Raw genomic sequence first — 18,344 nt, 5'->3', positions numbered from 1 at the left:
GGTGGGAGGGATCCCGACATCTCGTTCTCGTTCTTGTTAGATTCAGTGTGTTGGTTGGGGTTGTGTGGCGACGACAGTGTACCTTAGTAGGAATAATATCTCCCACGTTCTATCCCCGCCCCGATGGTGCGTCTAGAATTATCGAAGGGCGTGTGGAGGTACGTCTCTGTCGGGTCTCGCGAGATTCAAGTGTTGGTCTTCTGAGGATCTGTTTGGATCCGATCTTCGCTTGATCCTTCTGATCTAGGACTTTCTTCATCGGCGATGGTTGTTGCTTTGGGGCGCTGGTCCTATGGGTCCTTAGCATGACGACTTCCCGACTATCTACTACAAAAAGTTTGCCCGGCTCTAGTGAGGGAGGGGCGACGACGGCGGCGTGCCTTCGGCTCGCTCTAGTGCTTATAGTCTTCACTAGGTGGTCCACAGACTTGGTTGTAATTTGTATTACCTCTGTTGTTCTTTTACTGCCATAATTGAAGCTGAATAGATTGGAAGTTTCTCGCAAAAAAGAAAAGAAAATGGTGTGTAAATGTTGTTTGCCTAGCCTGCGTTGTAATAAGGGAATCTCCAACACGGACCCTCAAACCGCTCGCATCCATCCGGACCGCAAGGTCCGGACGTGTTTTGCCATCTAACATGGTCCCGTATCCGTCCGTGGGCCGGTTCAGACATCCTTTTCCCTACGAACCAGAAGCAAACCGGGGGGCTTTGCGGGGGTCTGGACCGCTGTCACACACACACGTCCGACAACCATGCCCGACCAAAACCCTCTTCCTTGCCCGCGTACATTCTCGTCCCAAGCGGTTTCCCGCATTCATGTCATTCTAGAGCGACAGCTGCGCATTGAAACTGGTCCAGAGTGGAAGTGACCTCTCACTGGCGTCGACACTGAAGCGACTCGCTGGCCGAGAGCACTGCCCGCACCGGGTCCCTGTTATCCGCGCATGTTTGATGCTGGAGAGGCGTTACTGGACGGGGCGGGAGGGATGTCAACCGCATTCAAACGAGATGTCCGTTCGTCCGCCTGCCGCCATTAAACAGGCACACTGACAGAGAAACCAATTCCGCCCTGATAACCCACAAGTATAGGGGATCACAACAATTTTCGAGGGTAGAGTATTCAACCCAAATTTATTGATTCGACACAAGGGAAGCCAAAGAATATTTGCAAGTACTAACGGCTGAGTTGTCAATTCAACCATACCTGGAGATTAATTATCTACAACAAAGTGATCAGTAGAAAAATAGTATGATAGTTTGATAGTAGTAGCAACAACAATAGTAACAGTAACAGTGATAGCAATGATTTTGTAGCAAGAGTAACAGTAGCAGTAGTAACTTACCAAAAAAATATAAGAGAAATTCATATGCATTGGATCGGTGAATTCGTTGGATGATATCATATAACAATCATAACCTAGGGCGATACGACACTAGCTCCAGTTCATAAATATAATGTAGGCATGTATTTCGTAAATAGTCATACGTGCTTATGGAAAGAACTTGCATGACATCTTTTGTCCTACCCTCCCGTCGCAGCGGGGTCCATATGGAAACTGGGAGATATTAAGGCCTCCTTTTAATAGAGAACCAAAACAAAGCATTAACACATAGTGAATACATGAACTCCTCAAATTACGGTCATCACCGGAAAGTATCCCGACTTCTGTCAGTCCGGGGTTTGCGGATCATAACACGTAATAGGTGAATATAACTTGCAAGATCGGATCTAGAACATAGATATAATGGTGATAACATAAGCGGTTCAGATATGAAATCATGGCACCCATGCCTAAAGCGACGAGCATTAAGCATGGAAAAGTCATAGCAACATCAATCTCAGAACATAAATGGATACTAGGGATCAAGCCCTAACAAAACTAACTCGATTAAATGATGAATCTCATCCAAATCCTCACCGACCAGCAAGCCTACGAAGGAATTACTCACTCCCGGTGGGGAGCATCATGGATTGGAGAAGGGTTGGTGATGACGAAGATCGAAGATCCCCCTCTCCGGAGCCCCAAACGGACTCCAGATCTGGCCTCCCAATGAAGAACAGGAGGTGGTGGTGGCTCCATCATGTGAAACACGATAATTCTTTCTCCCTGATTTTTCTCTGAAAATGTGAATTTGTAGCGTCGGAAATAGGGTCAGCGGGGCCACCAGGTGGGGACAACCCACCTGGGTGCGCCAGGAGGGGGGGGCGCCCTGGTGGGTTGTGCCCACCCAGGTTCCCTCCCTCCGGTGGTTCTTCGCTCCAGTAATTATCTTTTATTATATAAAAAATCCTCACAAAGTTTTGTTCCAATCCGAGAACTTTTATTTCTGCACAAAAAACAACACCATGGTAGTTATGCTGAAAACAACGTTAGTCCGGGTTAGATTCATTCAAATCATGCAAATTAGAGTCCGAAATAAGAGGAAAAACATTAGGAAAAGTAGATATGACGGAGACGTATCAACTTCCCCAAGCTTAAAACCTTGTTTGTCCTCAAGCAATTCAGTTGATAAACTAAAAGTGAAAAAGAAAAAAACTTTTACGAACTCTTTTGTTCTTGTTTACATAAATAAGCTTAACTAGCACCTAGATTTTCAGCAAAGATCATGACTAACCATGTTGACAATGACTCTTAAAAATTATATTAACTCATATCGATGACATAATCAACTAGCGAGCAATAATAAGATATCTCAAATGACAACACTTTCAAAACAACCATGATATAACATGACAATAGTGGTATCTCGCTAGCCCTTTCTGAGACCGCAAAATATAAATGCAGAGCACCTCCAAAGTTCAAGCAGCGACTAAACATTGTAATTCATGGTAGAAAAGATCCAGTCATGATGCACCCAGCATTAGCTATACACAATGCATGAGGATGACAATAGTGCTCTCATGTCTGGCGCTTATTTGAGAAAGTGATGACACAACATAAAAGTAAATAGATAGTCCCTTCACAAAGGGAAGCAGTGATTTATAGCGGTGCAAGAGCTCAGTTTTTTTTTAAAAACAGAGGTAAATGAAATTTTGAGAAATGCACCCTTCTTGTTTACTTCGCGACCATTAGTTATCGGTATCTTCCATGCTAAACACATTAGTGGTGGTTCCCAAGCGATAAAAAGTAAAGGTTTACTCCCCCTCCACCAACAAACACACTCCACGGCTAACCGAATCCACGGGTACCGTCCATACCAACAACAGTCCTGGGGGAGTTTTGGTTAATTATTTGCAATTTTGAATTCAGGACTGGGAATCCCCATTACCGCCCCTCTCGTGCAAGGACGAGTGAATAAACACTCATCATCAGAATAACCCGCTTAGCATGTAAGATACTGACTACCTCCTGTTGCTCTATGAATAATCCAGGCACACAAAAAAGATATTTATTTGAAGTTTTTAGAGGTGGCACATGCAAATTTACTTGGAATAGCGGGGTAATACCGCGTATAGGTAGGTATGGTGGGCTCATCCGGAATAACTTGAGTTTTAGGATTTTGATGCACAGGCAGTATTCCCGCTTGGTACAGGCGAAGACTAGCAAATAGTTTGAGAAGCGGCCATCTAGAGAGCGAAAACGGTCATGAACATGCATTATGCATAAGTAACATTGGATACTAGCATGAGTAGGATATGGACACCATGAACATAAGTATCATAAAGGCTATGTTGGTTTTGATTTAACTACATGCATGAACATGTGCCAAGTCAACCCACTCGAACGTTCAGAGGAGGATACCATATCATCATACTACATCACAATTATTTTAACGCAATGTTGACATCCAAGATAAATCATTATCCACTCCTAGCTACTTAAGCATGTCATGAGAAACTATAATCTCTAATTGTCATTGCAAACATGTTTGATCATAATAGGCTGAATCATGGATAGTAGGTTAAACATATTTACAAAAAAAGAACACGTTGAGTTCATACTCGTTTCTCTCTGCCACAACCAGTTCCCAAATATCGTCATTATTGCCTTTCACTTGCACGAACGAACGATATGAAAATGATAATAGTGCAAGAGTGCCATGGACTAAGCTGGAATCTGCAAACATTTTATTCAAAGGAGAAGACAAGGTAATTTGAGCTCTTTTGTTAGATCAACTATAATGCATATGAGAGCCACTCAACATTTTCATTGTGGCCTTCTCCTCGGTATGACTCAATAAAAGGAAAAGAAATTCAGAGAAACACTCTGAAATATTTTTGGAGTTTTTAGTTTTTCTTGAAGAAAACAAATTGAAGAAAAGAAAAACAAAAACAAGAAAAACTATTTACACGGGAAAGCTCCCAATAAGCAAAAGAAGAACGAGGAAATATTTTTTGGGTTTTCTTTTAATACTACAACTAACTAAACTAGAAAGAAAAACCAAAAAGAAGCAGGAAATATTTTTGTATTTTCTCAAAGTTTTTCAAACACACAAGAAGAAAGCAAGAAAAATAAATCTACCATGGGTAATACAATGAAAAAGTGTGGACACCGACAACTGGAATGAAATGTATAAACATGAATGTAATGTCGATGGGCATACATACTCCCCCAAGCTTTGGCTTTTGTCCTAGCCTGGTAATCACCACTCGAAGTAGCCATCAGGTCCTACATTGAAGTGCTGTGGAGCGGGCACCTAAGCGTCCCACTCCTAAGGCTCCTCGTCTGCCGCCACCCGGTTGTTCTTGTAGGCGACGATATCCTCTGACTTAGTTCTGTATTCGCCCTGGCAATAGAATCAAACAAAGTAGGTGCAGGCAACGAAATAATATCATGAGTAATCACACTAAAAACAAGGTTGTAAGGAATATCAATAGTAGTGTTCTCACCATCAATAAACTGATGGTGTGCCATAGCCTGGCGATCTAAGTAAACCTTGGGCAAGGGATAATCATGCTGGCGTATCTGAACGTTAAAGTGACTCGCTAAGTGAGTAGCATAAATACCGCCATGAATTTTACCCTTGGACCTATTAAGGTGAAGGCGACGTGCCACAGTAGATCCTAAGCTATAAGTGTCATTGCCATGTAGTGCACGATATAAGACAATGAAATTTGGGGCACTAAGTGCACCAACCTTCTCTCTAGCAAGTAAACACTTTGCAATGAATAGAGCAAAATAATGCACAGAAGGAAAATGCAAGCTAGTGATAGTGGCACTCGACACCCCTCTCTCATCTCCCACTAACAAAGTACGATAAAAGCCCTCGAACTCTGCAGGCCTAGGCTCCCTTATTTCCCCGTCAGAAGGGATCAAGCATATATTGCAAAATTCAGTAAGTGGTATCTGACGGGGTTCAACATATAAATTAAACTGCACCTCAAGGGGATTATTCCTACTCAAAAAATGGAAACTTTGCACAAAGGAATTTGTGAGGAGATGACACTGTTCACACTTAGCTGCGATGAAGTCGGTGAGGCCGGCCATTAGCAGCAAATTGTGCAAACTCGTGACGGATTCCAGCTCCATCGATGAATGGGTTGTGCGGCCATTCGCACGGGCGCACCTCCTCCATTCTCTGGGTGTGGAGATCATTGTCCGATGACTCCCCAATAGCCCCCTTGGAGTTCTTCTTGGAAGCAAACTTCCTAAAGAAACTCATCTTTTTCGTATGAATAGAATTCTGAAATTTTTAGTCCACAAAATTTTGTCAACAAAACTTCACAAGATTAATAGCAACTACTCATAGGGATGCATAGAGGCCATATCAAGCATTCAAACTACTTAGAACTCTAAGAATTCAGCATGCAAGCTCATCTACAACAGCACCAAGAGTAGCTAATTATTCAAAATATAAACCACTAAAGCAAAAATGAATTGGACCAATGGAGGAGTCACATACCAAGAAGCAATCCCCCAAAACAGTTTCAAAAATGGAGCTTCGAGCAAAGAGATCGAAATCCCCCAGTTTGAGAGCAAGAACACAAGACAGAGAGAGCAATGGTGAATTGTTTATGGAGTTATGTGATGACATGGGCTAAAGATATAAGTGAGGGGGGCAACGTGGGGACCACAACCAACCAGGATGCGCTTGGGGGTGCTGGCGCGCCCAGGTGGGTTGTGCCCACCTGGTGTACCCCCCCTCTGATGTTATTTGCATCAAAAATTCTTAAATATTCAGAAAAAATCATATTAAATTTTCACAACATTCTGAGAACTTTTATTTTTGGTTATTTTTTTATTCCACGGGAAATTCAGAAAACAGACAAAACATAGCATTTTATTTTATTTAACTAAGAAAAAAAGAAAACAAAAGGTAAAGATAGAAGGCAGTGCTCACTATATTCATCAATTTCATACCTCTAAAAATGATCCATTAATAAGGTTGATCAAGTCTTATTAACAACCACTTTCGATTAGCATGAAACCGAAGAACTTTCGTAAAACACCAAGTTACCTCAACGGGGATATGCATGTTCCCAACAATAAGCATTTCACATTTCTTTTTGGCAGTAGGTAGAAATACTTGAAAACTTCCAATAATGAGTGTCGGAGATTTTTCAATAACATTAACACCATTCACTTGGAATTATTTCTTCGGAAAGTGCACCATATGGTCATTACCATTGATATGAAAAGTGACCTTGCTTTTATTGCAATCAATAACAACCCTTGCAGTATTCAAGAAGGGTCTACCAAGGACAATTGACATGTTGTCCTCCTCGGGTGTCTCAAGTATAACAAAGTCAGTTAAGATAGTAACATTTGCAACAACAATGGGCACATCCTCACAAATACCGATAGGTATGGCAGCTGATTTGTCAGCCATTTGCAAAGATATTTCAGTAGGTGTAAGTTTATTTAAATCAAGTCTTTATATAAAGAGAAAGACATAACACTAACACCAGCCCCTAAATCACACAAAGCAGTTCTCACATAATTTCTTTTTATGGAGCAAGGTATAGTTGGTATTCCCGGATCTCCAAGTTTTTTAGGTACACCATCCTTAAAAGAGTAATTAGCAAGCACAGTGGAGATTTCAGCTTCGGGTATCTTTCTTTTATTAGAGATGATGTCTTTCATGTACTTTGCATAAGGGGCCATCTTTAAAATATCAGTCAAGTGAGTGCGCAAATAGACTGGCCTAAGCATTTCAGCAAAGCGTTCAAATTCTTCATCATCCTTTTTCTTAGTTGATTCAAGTGGAAAGGGCATGGTTTTTTGAACCCATGGTTCTCTTTCCTTACCTTGTTTTATAGCAACAAAGTCTATTTATCATATCTTTTATTTTTAGGTTGTGGGTTATCAAGATCAACAGTTGGTTCTATTTCAACATCAATGTCTGGTTCTTTGTTATTTGTTTGAGTGTCTTCATGAACCTCATCATTATGTTTTTTACTATCAGTAGGTGAGTTCTCATTACCAGATTGAGTTTCAACATCTGAAATAGATACATCATTATCATTTTCAGGAGGTTTTTCTATTTCAGGATCACTAGAGTATGCAAAGTCCTATCATTTTTCTTCTTCTTCTTCTTCCTTTTAGAAGGACTAGGTGTATCAGTGTTGATTCTTTGAGATTCTTGTTCAATTCTTTTTGGGTGTCCCTCAGGATAAAGTGGTTCCTGAGTCATTCTACCTCCTCTAGTCATTACTCTGACATCATGATCATTGATATTATTATCCATTTCATCTAGCAACTCTCTTTGAGATTTAGCAACTTGTTCTAATTGAGTTTGAACCATAGAGGCATACTTTCCTACACCTCTAACATCATTTGAGATTCTAAATAACAAATCACTCAAGCGAGCAATCATATCAGAATTGTATTTCAATTGTTTCATAACATTCGCATTGAAGTGATCTCGCTTCCCAATTTAATTATCAAACTCATAAAGGCATTAACTAGGATGCATATTATAAGGATTGTCATTATCATTGAATTTCATTAGAGAGTTTACCTCTACCAACTTGGGTGGTGGTGTGTCAACTCCATGTATCTCTTCAATAGGAGGTAAATTTTTCACATCCTCAGCTTTAATACATTTTTCCTTCATAGATTTCTTTGCCTCTTACATATCTTCGGGACTGAGATATAAGATACCTCTCTTCTTCGGAGTAGGTTTAAGCGGTGGTTCTGGAAGAGTCCAATCATCATAATTTTTCAATATGTTATTCAATAATTCTTCAGCTTGTTCAACAGTTCGTTCCCTGAAAACACAACCAACACAACTATCTAGGAAGTCCCTAGAAGCATCGGTTATTCCATTATAGAATATATCAAGTATTTCATTTTTCTTAAGAGGATGATCACGCAAAGCATTAAGCAATTGGAAAAGCCTCCCCCAAGCTTGTGGGGAGACTCTCTTCTTTAATTTGCACAAAGTTAAATATTTCCTGTAAGGCAACTTGTTTCTTATGAGCAGGAAAATATTTTTCATAGAAATAGTACTCCCTCCGTCCATGTGCGTAGGGTATCTTAGAGAATTCAAGCTTTCCAAGAGTGTAAGTCGCTATTGTCAATTCGCAAGAGGTAGTAATTAATTATGTGACGAAACCTAGATAGGACATGAATCTGCACGTCCAGTGCATGCAAATAGCCTACCCATCTTCCCGTGCATGCAAAGAGCACTAATTGTGTTTGCATGCAATCCACCTATTAACAAGCAAGTTGGTTGGCTGTCATGTTTGAATGGCGCGCTAGCTGCCCATAAAATAGATCATTTAATTTTCACCTCACCCAATCTCTATGCGCCTAAATCACAGTGCCTCTTCTTAGATGCCCTATGCACCTGGACGGAGGGAGTAAATCATATCCTGGGGACTACGCACACAACCAGGAGCACGAGTATTATACCAAGTCTTAGCGTCACTCTTTAATGAGAACATACATAACTTAAGGATATAATAGTAGCGTATTTTCTCATCATGAGCAAAAAGGGTGGCTATGTCATTCAACTCAGTAAGGTGTGCCACAAGAGTTTCAGTTTCGTAACCATGGAAAGGATCAGATTCAACCAAAGTAATTAACTCTGGGTCGACAGAGAATTCATAATCCTTATCATCAACAAAGATAAGTGAAGTAGCAAACTTAGGATCACATTTCATTCTAGCATTCAAGGATTTTTCTTTCAGTTTGCATAATAATTTCTTAAGATCATCCCTATCATTGCAAGCAAGAAAGTCTCTAGTTGTCTCGTTGTCCATAACATAACCTTCCGGTATCTTAGGCAATTCATATCTAGGAGAACTAGATCTAATAGGTGTTTCAAGATTTTCAGTTTCAAGTTCTTCATCAGTTTCAATAATTTCATCAGTTTCAGCATTCTCAAAAGCTTTAGTTCTAGCAAGTTGTTCATCAAGAAATTCACCTAGTGGCACATTATCATCGAGCAATGTATTAGCATCATCATGAGTATCATTCATAGCAGAAGTAGCATCATTGACGACTTGCGACATATCAGGATTAATAGCATATGGTGGTGTTGCAAGTCTACTCATAACAGAAGGTGAATTAAGTGCCGAGCTAGATGGCAATTCCTTACCTCCCCTTGTCTTAGAGGGAAAAATCTTAGTCTTAGCGTCCTTCAGATTCTTCATAGTGATAATTTAATAATAATCCCAAGTGACTCAACAAATATAGCTATGCTCCCCGGCAACGGTGCCAGAAAAAGGTCTTGATAACCCACCAGTATAGGGGATCGCAACAGTTTTCGAGGGTAGAGTATTCAACCCAAATTTATTGATTCGGCACAAGGGGAGCCAAAGAATATTTGCAAGTATTAGCAGTTGAGTTGTCAATTCAACCACACCTGGAGATTAATTATCTGCAGCAAAGTGATCAGTAGAAAAGCAGTATGATAGTTTTGATAGTAGTAGCAACATCAATAGTAACAGTAACAATGATAGCAATGATTTTGTAACAAGTGTAATAGTAACGATAACAGTAGTTACTTAGCAAAAACAATATAAGAGAAATTCGTAGGCATTGGATCGGTGAATTCGTTGGATGATATTCATCATATAACAGTCATAACCTACGGCGATACGACACTAGCTCCAGTTCATAAATATAATGTAGGAATGTATTCTGTAAATAGTCATACATGCTTATGGAAAGAACTTGCATGACATCCTTTGTCCTACCCTCCCGTGGCAGCAAGGTCCATATGGAAACTAAGGGATATTAAGGCCTCCTTTTAATAGAGAACCGGAACAAAGCATTAACACATAGTGAATACATAAACTCCTCAAATTACGGTCATCACCAGAAAGTATCCCGACTTCTGTCACTCCGGGGTTTGCGGATCATAACATGTAATAGGTGACTATAACTTGCAAGATAGGATCTAGAACATAGATATAATGGTGATAACATAAGCGGTTCAGATCTGAAATCATGACACCCGGACAAAAGTGACAAGCATTAAGCATGGCAAAGTCATAGCAACATCAATCTCAGAACATAATGGATACTGGGGAACAAGCCCTAACAAAACTAACTCGATTACATGATGAATCTCATCCAACTCCTCACCGACCAGTGAGCCTACGAAGGAACTACTCACTCCCGGTGGGGAGCATCATGGAATTGGCGATGGAGAAGGGTTGGTGATGACGAAGATCGAAGATCCCCCTCTCCGGATCCCCAAACGGACTCCAGATCTGGCCTCTCTATGAACAACAGAGGTGGCGGTGGCTCCGTCTCGTGAAACACGATAATTCTTTCTCCCCTGTTTTTTCTCCAAAAATGTGAATTTATAGCGTCAGAGATAGGGTCAGTGGGGCCACCAGGTGGGGCAGGAGGGGGGGGGGCACGCCCTGGTGGGTTGTGCCCACCCAGGTGCCCCCTCCGGTGGTTCTTGGCTCTAGTAATTATCTTTTATTATATAAAAAATCTTCAGAGGTTGTGCACAAAAAGCAACACCATGGTAGTTCTGCTGAAAAAACGTCAGTCCAGGTTAGTTTCATTCAAATCATGCAAAGTCCAAAACAAGAGGAAAAGTGTTAGGAAAAGTAGATACGACGGAGACGTATCACGCCCCCCCTGTGTATTGACATACCCGGACGCTTGGCCTCACTGACACTCACTATTTAAAGGCGGCCACTCCCGGCTCAAACTACCACCACTACAAGTCTGCTCAACACCCTCATTCCATGCACCACATCCGCCATGACCGCGCGTAGCGCCCAAGATGCGATTCTATCCCAATCACGTGATGAATTCATGATTGGGGCACAACCGCATTTCGAGCACATAGCAAGGTGGACATCATTACAACATACCATGTACTGAATAGATGAGAATACAAGATAAAGGCTTACACTCGCCACAAGCTACAACATGAGTACAACAGTTCATCAATACATAGCAATCATCATACAGAAGAGCAGGATCCGACAACATATGAAATCAGACGAAAAAGAAGAACGACATCCACCCTGCTAATCCCAGGCTCCCAATCTGGAACCTATCCCTTGATAAAAGAAGAAGAACTCCAAAAGCAATCAAGCATCGCCCTCACGTCAGATCATCGCATTACCTGTACCTGCAATTGTTGTTGTAGTAATCTGTGAGCCACGAGGACTCAGCAATCCCATTACCATGGGTATCAAGACTAGCAAAGCTTAATGGGTAGGTGCTACGTCTTGAGCTTGCGTTGTTTTTCCGTGAAGAGGAAAGGGTGATGCAGCAATAGTAGCGTATGTATTTCCCTCAGCTTTTGAGAACCAAGGTATCAATCCAGTAGGAGGCTCCTCAAAAGTCCCATGCACCTACACAAACAAACAAGAACTCGCAACCAACGCAATAAAGGGGTTGTCAATCCCTTCACCGCCACTTGCGAAAGTGAGATCTGATAGAGATAATATGATAAGATAAATATATTTTTGGTATTTTATAATATAGATTGGAAAAGTAAAGATGCAAATAAAAGTAGATTGAAAGCTTATATGATAAGAGATAGACCCGGGGGCCATAGGTTTCACTAGTGGCTTCTCTCAAGATAGCATAAGTATTATGGTGGCTGAACAAATTACTGTCGAGCAATTGATAGAAAAGCGAATAATTATGAGATTATCTAGGCATGATCATGTATATAGGCATCACGTCCGTGACAAGTAGACCGACTCCTGCGTGCATCTACTACTATTACTCCACACATCGACCGCTATCCAGCATGCATCTAGAGTATTAAGTTCATAAAGAACAGAGTAACGCATTAAGAAAGATGACATGATGTAGAGGGATAAACTCATGCAATATGATATAACCCCCATCTTTTTATCCTCGATGGCAACAATACAATACGTGCCTTGCTGCCCCTGCTGTCACTGGGAAAGGACACCGCAAGATTGAACCCAAAGCTAAGCACTTCTCCCATTGCAAGAAAGATCAATCTAGTAGGCCAAACCAAACTGATAATTCGAAGAGACTTGCAAAGGTAACTTAATCACACATAAAAGAATTCAGAGGAGATTCAAATATTTCTCCATAGATAAACTTGATCATAAACCCACAATTCATTGGATCTCGACAAACACACCGCAATAAGAGTTATATCGAATAGATCTCCAAGAAGATCAAGGAGAACTTTGTATTGAGATTCAAAGAGAGAGAAGAAGCCATCTAGCTAATAACTATGGACCCGATGGTCTATGGTAAACTACTCACAACTCATCGGAGAGGCATTGGAGATGATGTAGAGGCCCTCTGTGATCGGTTCTCCCTCTGGCGGAGCGCCGACGAAGGCTCCAAGATGGGATCTCGTGGATACAGAAGGTTACAGCGGTGGAAATAGTTTTTTGTGGTCGCTTCTGATGTTTTCGGGGTACATGGGTATATGTAGGAGGAACAAGTAGGTCGGTGGACGCTCGAGGGGCCCACAAGGGTGGGGGGCGCGCCCACCTGTAGGGGGCGCGCCGGGCACCCTCGTGGTCGCCTCGCTTGTTTCTTGACTTCCACTCCAAGTCCTCTGGATCACGTCTGTTCCAAAAAGATCGCTCCCGAAGGTTTCATTCCGTTTGGACTCCGTTTAATATTCCGTTTCTTCGAAACACTGAAATAGGAAAAAAAGCAGCAATTCGTGCTGGGCCTCCGGTTAGTAGGTTAGTCCCAAAAATGATATAAAAGTGTAAAGTAAAGCCCATAAACATGCAAAACGGGTAATATAATAGCATGGAACAATAAAAAATTATAGATACATTGGAGACGTATCAAGCATCCTCAAGCTTAATTCCTGCTCGTCCTCGAGTTGGTAAATGATAAAAACAGAATTTTTGATGTGGAATGCTACCTAGCATAATTCTCAATGTGATTTTTCTTTATTGTGGCATGAATGTTCAGATCCAAATGATTCAAAAATAAAAGTTCATATTGACGTAAGAAATAGTAATACTTCAAGCATACTAATCAAAGCAATCATGTCTTCTCAAAATAACATGGCTAAAGAAAGTTCATCCCTACAAAATCATATAGTTAGGTCATTCTTCATTTTTGTCACACAAAAATGCTCCCATCTTGCACACCCCCGATGACAAGCCAAGCAATTGGTTCGTACTTAAGTAATCTCAAACTTTTTCAACTTTCACGCGATACATGAGCGTGAGCCATGGATATAACACTATGGGTGGAATAGAATATGATGATGGAGATTGTGTGGAGAAGACAAAAAAGGAGAAAGTCTCACATTGACTGTAACACCCCGGATCCGATGCGCCAGTTGTCTGCCAGTTATTCGCTGTCATTGCCATGTCATTTGCTTGCGTGTTGCATTTTATCGTGTCATCATGTGCATTTCATTTTGCATACGTGTTCATCTCATGCACCCGAGCCTTTTCCCCGTTGTCCGTTTTGCAATCCGGCACTCCTATGCCCTCCGGCGTCCTCCACGTCGCCCCCCGCGCCGCCGTCGGCCCGCGAGCCCGAAGCAGGCCGGCCAAGCCCGTCCGCCGCCATCCCGCGCCCGCGCCAGCCCGGGGCCGCGCCTGCGCCTCGCGCGCCGCCGCCTGGTCCCCTCGCCGCCGGCAACCAGCGCCTCGCCGGAGCTGCCTCCGCCGCCGCCGGAGCTGCCGACCAGGCCGGAGCCTCGCCGCCCTGCCCTCCTTCCTTCTCCCCCGTCTCTCCCTCTTCCCCTCACCGGCTACCTCCTCTCTCGCAGGTGCGCCGCCTCGCCGTCGCCGGAGCACGTCGCCTCCGCTCCGGATCCGGATGCCCCGCCGCCGATCTACCCATTTCCGGCGTCTCCCGCGCGTCCCCGCCCTTCGCAGCCCTCGCCGGAGTTCCTTGCGCCGCCGCCATGCTCCTGCTCCCTCGATCCAGTCGGGATCGAGGAGAGGGACGACCGGGGCTCCATCGCTGCGTGGGCCCCGCGGCCTCCTGGCGGCCCAGGTCCCCAGCCCGCGTCCCTGGCCTGCCAGTCCGGCTCCTCCACTGATCCGGCCCTTTTGGCCCACTGGTGAGAACCCGCAAGACCCCGCCCGTGCGATTTTGAGCTATCTTGCGCGCGTCCTTTTTTTTTCAAAAAACTGCCAAGTCCCCAGATTCTGTAAAAATGTTTCCATGTTTGACCTGCCGTAACTCTGCATCCGTGGCTCCGTTTCGTGCGTGTAATATGTCAAATTGTTCTTCTCGAAGAGTACATCATTTCATTCCATTGCATCATATTCATTTGAGGTCATCTAGATGCCTGAATCATCGTTGCAAGAGTGCTTCATTTTGTTATCTGCTGTCTGTTATCAGAACGAGCTCTTTTGTCATTTTTGCCATGATTGATGTGTGCATCCTATGAGGTTGATTCCTACATGTGTTTTGAACTAGACTATGTATTCTTTACAGAGGTGCTTGCCATGTATTTTTGTGATCAATGTGGTGACTAGCACAAGCATGCAAACTAGGCTTCGTGTTAACGCTGTTTTTAGTTCCTGCTCTGCTGTAAAATTGTTGCCATGTAAACATGTTGCTACAGAGAGATCCATGCATAATTTGAGATACTTCAGTAAGGGTGTTTTGAAAACATGGCTATGCTCTATCCATCCATGGTCCTGGTTGCAATTATGGAGTAGTCTAGCATGTCATTTTCATGCTCTATTTTTGCTTCATTCTGTTTCCTGGCAGATTGTTTACGTGTTATTCAATTTGGCCAAGGTTGCTATAGTTGATCCTTGCATGCTATGGACTTGTTCTTGACTTGGTTTGCTTCACAAACATGCCTTCTTACTGTTTGGATGCCTTGCCATGCCATGTATTGCTCTGTAGTGAGTTGCACAAGCTCATCTACATGCCTTCATTTTTATGTTCCTGCCATGTTTGAATCTGTGTTTAAACTTGCTATGATTACGTGGGTGCCATCATATTTTCTGATCCTTTTTGGCTTATGGTCAGTAAGGGACTTTTGATCTATGCAATTAGTAGATTCATGCCATGCCTTTGTTTGCCATGATAAGTTCCTGTAACATGTTGTTTGATAGCTCTAAACATTGCATCGTGCTGTAATTTTCTGCAAAGTCTGAAATTGTTAAAACTTGCAATCTTACCATTTGTGTTTGAGCATGTTCTAGTGATTTCTCGAGATAGCTCAGTGTTCATGTTTTGTTGTGCTTTACCTATACATCATGTCCATGCCTTTTGTTATTATGTTTGGGTGCTGTAGCATATTGTTTTGATGCTTGCAATATGCCTAGTTGCTGTTTTGGACAGCTTGTCCTTTAAACTTGTAGTGTGCATGTGTTGAACCGTTGCTCCGTTTGGAGTGTGCTCTATATGAAACTTGCTTAGAATTGCATGTAGCTTCATATTATCATGTTGCATCCCTGTTTTGAGGTGTTTGCTTGATGTTTGGATGCATTTTGCGTCAATGCCATGTTTAACTTGTTTTGCTCATATCTTCTAGGCCGTAGCTCCGAACTAAATGAACTTTATATGTAACTTGACTAGAATCTCGTGTAGATCATCGTTGTGCATCTTAAATTGTTGTTTAACTACTTGAACATAATGTTTATTCAGATCTGGACTAACTTTGAAATATGCATATGAGGACTTACCGGAATGGTGATATGTTGTTCCCGGCCTCATTTAAACTTGCCTTGATGTGTTGCTCTTGTTTGCATCATCTCTTGCCATGAGTAGCTTCATGTAGCTTTGTCATGCATCATGCTTGTTTGTGCATCATGCCTTGTTCATGTGTGGTGTGTTTACTATGTTGTGTGCTTCTTCTCGATAGTTCCTATTTCGTTGCGATCGTGAGGATTCGTTCGTCTATGCTTGGTTCGTCTTCGTGGCTTCATCTTCTTCATGGACTCGTTCTTCTTCCTTGCGGGATTTCAGACAAGATGACCGCTACCCTGAATCTCACTACTATCATTGCTATGCTAGTTGCTTCGTTCTATCGCTATGCTGCGCTACCTATTACCTGTTTAGCGAGCCATCCCATATTGCCATGAACCTCTAACCTTTGACACCGTTCCTATGCAAACCACTGATTGGCTATGTTAGCGCTTTTGCTCAGCCCTCTTATAGCGTTGTTAGTTGCAGGTGAAGTTGAAGATTTCTCCATGGTGGACAGGATTTATGTTGGGATATCACAATATCTCTTATATTATTAATGCATCTATATATTTGGTAAAGGGTGGAAGACTCGGCCTTTTGCCTAGTGTTTTGTTCCACTCTTGCCGCCCTAGTTTCCGTCATACCGGTGTTATGTTCCCGGATTTTTGCGTTCCTTACGCGGTCGGGTGATTTATGGGACCCCCTTGACAGTTCGCTTTGAATAAAACTCCTCCAGCAAGGCCCAACCTTGGTTTTACCATTTGCCTACCTAAGCCTTTTTCCCTTGGGTTCTGCAGACTCAAGGGTCATCTTTATTTACCACCCGGGCCAGTGCTCGTTGTGAGTGTTGGTCCAAAATGTCGGCCGCTGGTGGCCACCAGGGGCAACTCTGGGCTGGCCTACCGGAAGTCTGGACAATCCGCTGTGCCCTAAGAACGAGATATGTGCAGCTCCTATCGGGATTTGTCGGCACAGCGGGAGGCTTTGCTGGTCTTCTTGTTTTACCATTGTCGAAATGTCTTGTAAACCGGGATTCCGAGGCTGATCGGGTCTTCCCGGGAGAAGGTCTATTCCTTCATTGATCGCGAGAGCTTGTCATGGGCTAAGTTGGGACACCCCTGCAGGGTATAATCTTTCGAAAGCCGTGCCTGCGATTATAGGCAGATGGGAATTTGTTAATGTCCGGTTGTAGACAACTTGACACCAGATCCGAATTAAAACGCATCAACCGCGTGTGTAGCCGTGATGGTCTCTTCTCGGCGGAGTCCGGGAAGTGAACACGGTTTCTGTGTTATGTTTGACGTAAGTTGGAGTTCAGGATCACTTCTTGATCATTACTAGTTGACGACCGTTCCGCTTGTTCTCTTCTCGCTCTTATTTGCGTATGTTAGCCACCATATATGCTTAGTTGCTGCTGCAGCCTCACCACTTTACCCCCCTTCCTTTCCTTTTAAGCTTTGCTAGTCTTGATACCCATGGTAATGGGATTGCTGAGTCCTCGTGGCTCACAGATTACTACAACAACAGTTGCAGGTACAGGTTTCACGATGATCATGACGCGAGAGCGATGCTTGTTTGCGTTGAGTTCTTCTTCTGCTTCTTCTTCGATCAGGGGATAGGTTCCAGGTCGGCAGCCTGGGCTAGCAGGGTGGATGTCGTTTGAGTTTCTGTTTGTGTTTCATCCGTAGTCGGATGATGATCTTTGTATAATGTATTGTTGTATTCATGTGGCATTGTATGCCTTATGTATGTATCCCCATCTATTATGTAATGTTGATGTAATGATATCCACCTTGCAAAAGCGTTTCAATATGCGGGTCTATCCTTGGTGGGACCTTCGAGTTCCTTTTGGATAGGGTCGCATATTGGGCGTGACAAGTTGGTATCAGAGCCTCGACCGACCCTAGGAGCCCCCTTGATTGTTGGCCGTTGTTGAGTCTAGAAGAAAACTATTTTGAGTCGTAGGATTATATATATCAGAGAGTAGGATTCTTTTTACTCCTCAGCCCCCTTCGTCGCTCTGGTGAGGTCTCCTGACATAGATGTTTTGTCTTTTCCTCTCCTCAAATTTCACTAATTTTTTTTAGGATCACGCGGGTATCTTGGAATCGTTTCGATGGTTTTGTGACGAGAACATTGTTCTTGGTGCCTCCTGTCTATTTATGTGGCTTTGACACGGGGAGTCGAGCTCTGAGGTGTTGTCGTCACAATTTTACCGTTGCAGTTCTGGAATATCTGAGTTTTGCCGACATCGAAAATCTCTTTTATGCAGTTGTTGGTGAGATAACCTCGACGTCACCCAGTACTGGGGAGTTCGGGAGTATTGCCATAGCTCGTATAACGGATGCTTTTCGAAGG

Source organism: Triticum dicoccoides, chromosome 7B (genome assembly GCF_002162155.2).
Source record: "Triticum dicoccoides isolate Atlit2015 ecotype Zavitan chromosome 7B, WEW_v2.0, whole genome shotgun sequence".
Classification (NCBI taxonomy): Eukaryota; Viridiplantae; Streptophyta; class Magnoliopsida; order Poales; family Poaceae; genus Triticum; species Triticum dicoccoides.
Note: the sequence above shows the minus strand (reverse complement) of the source record.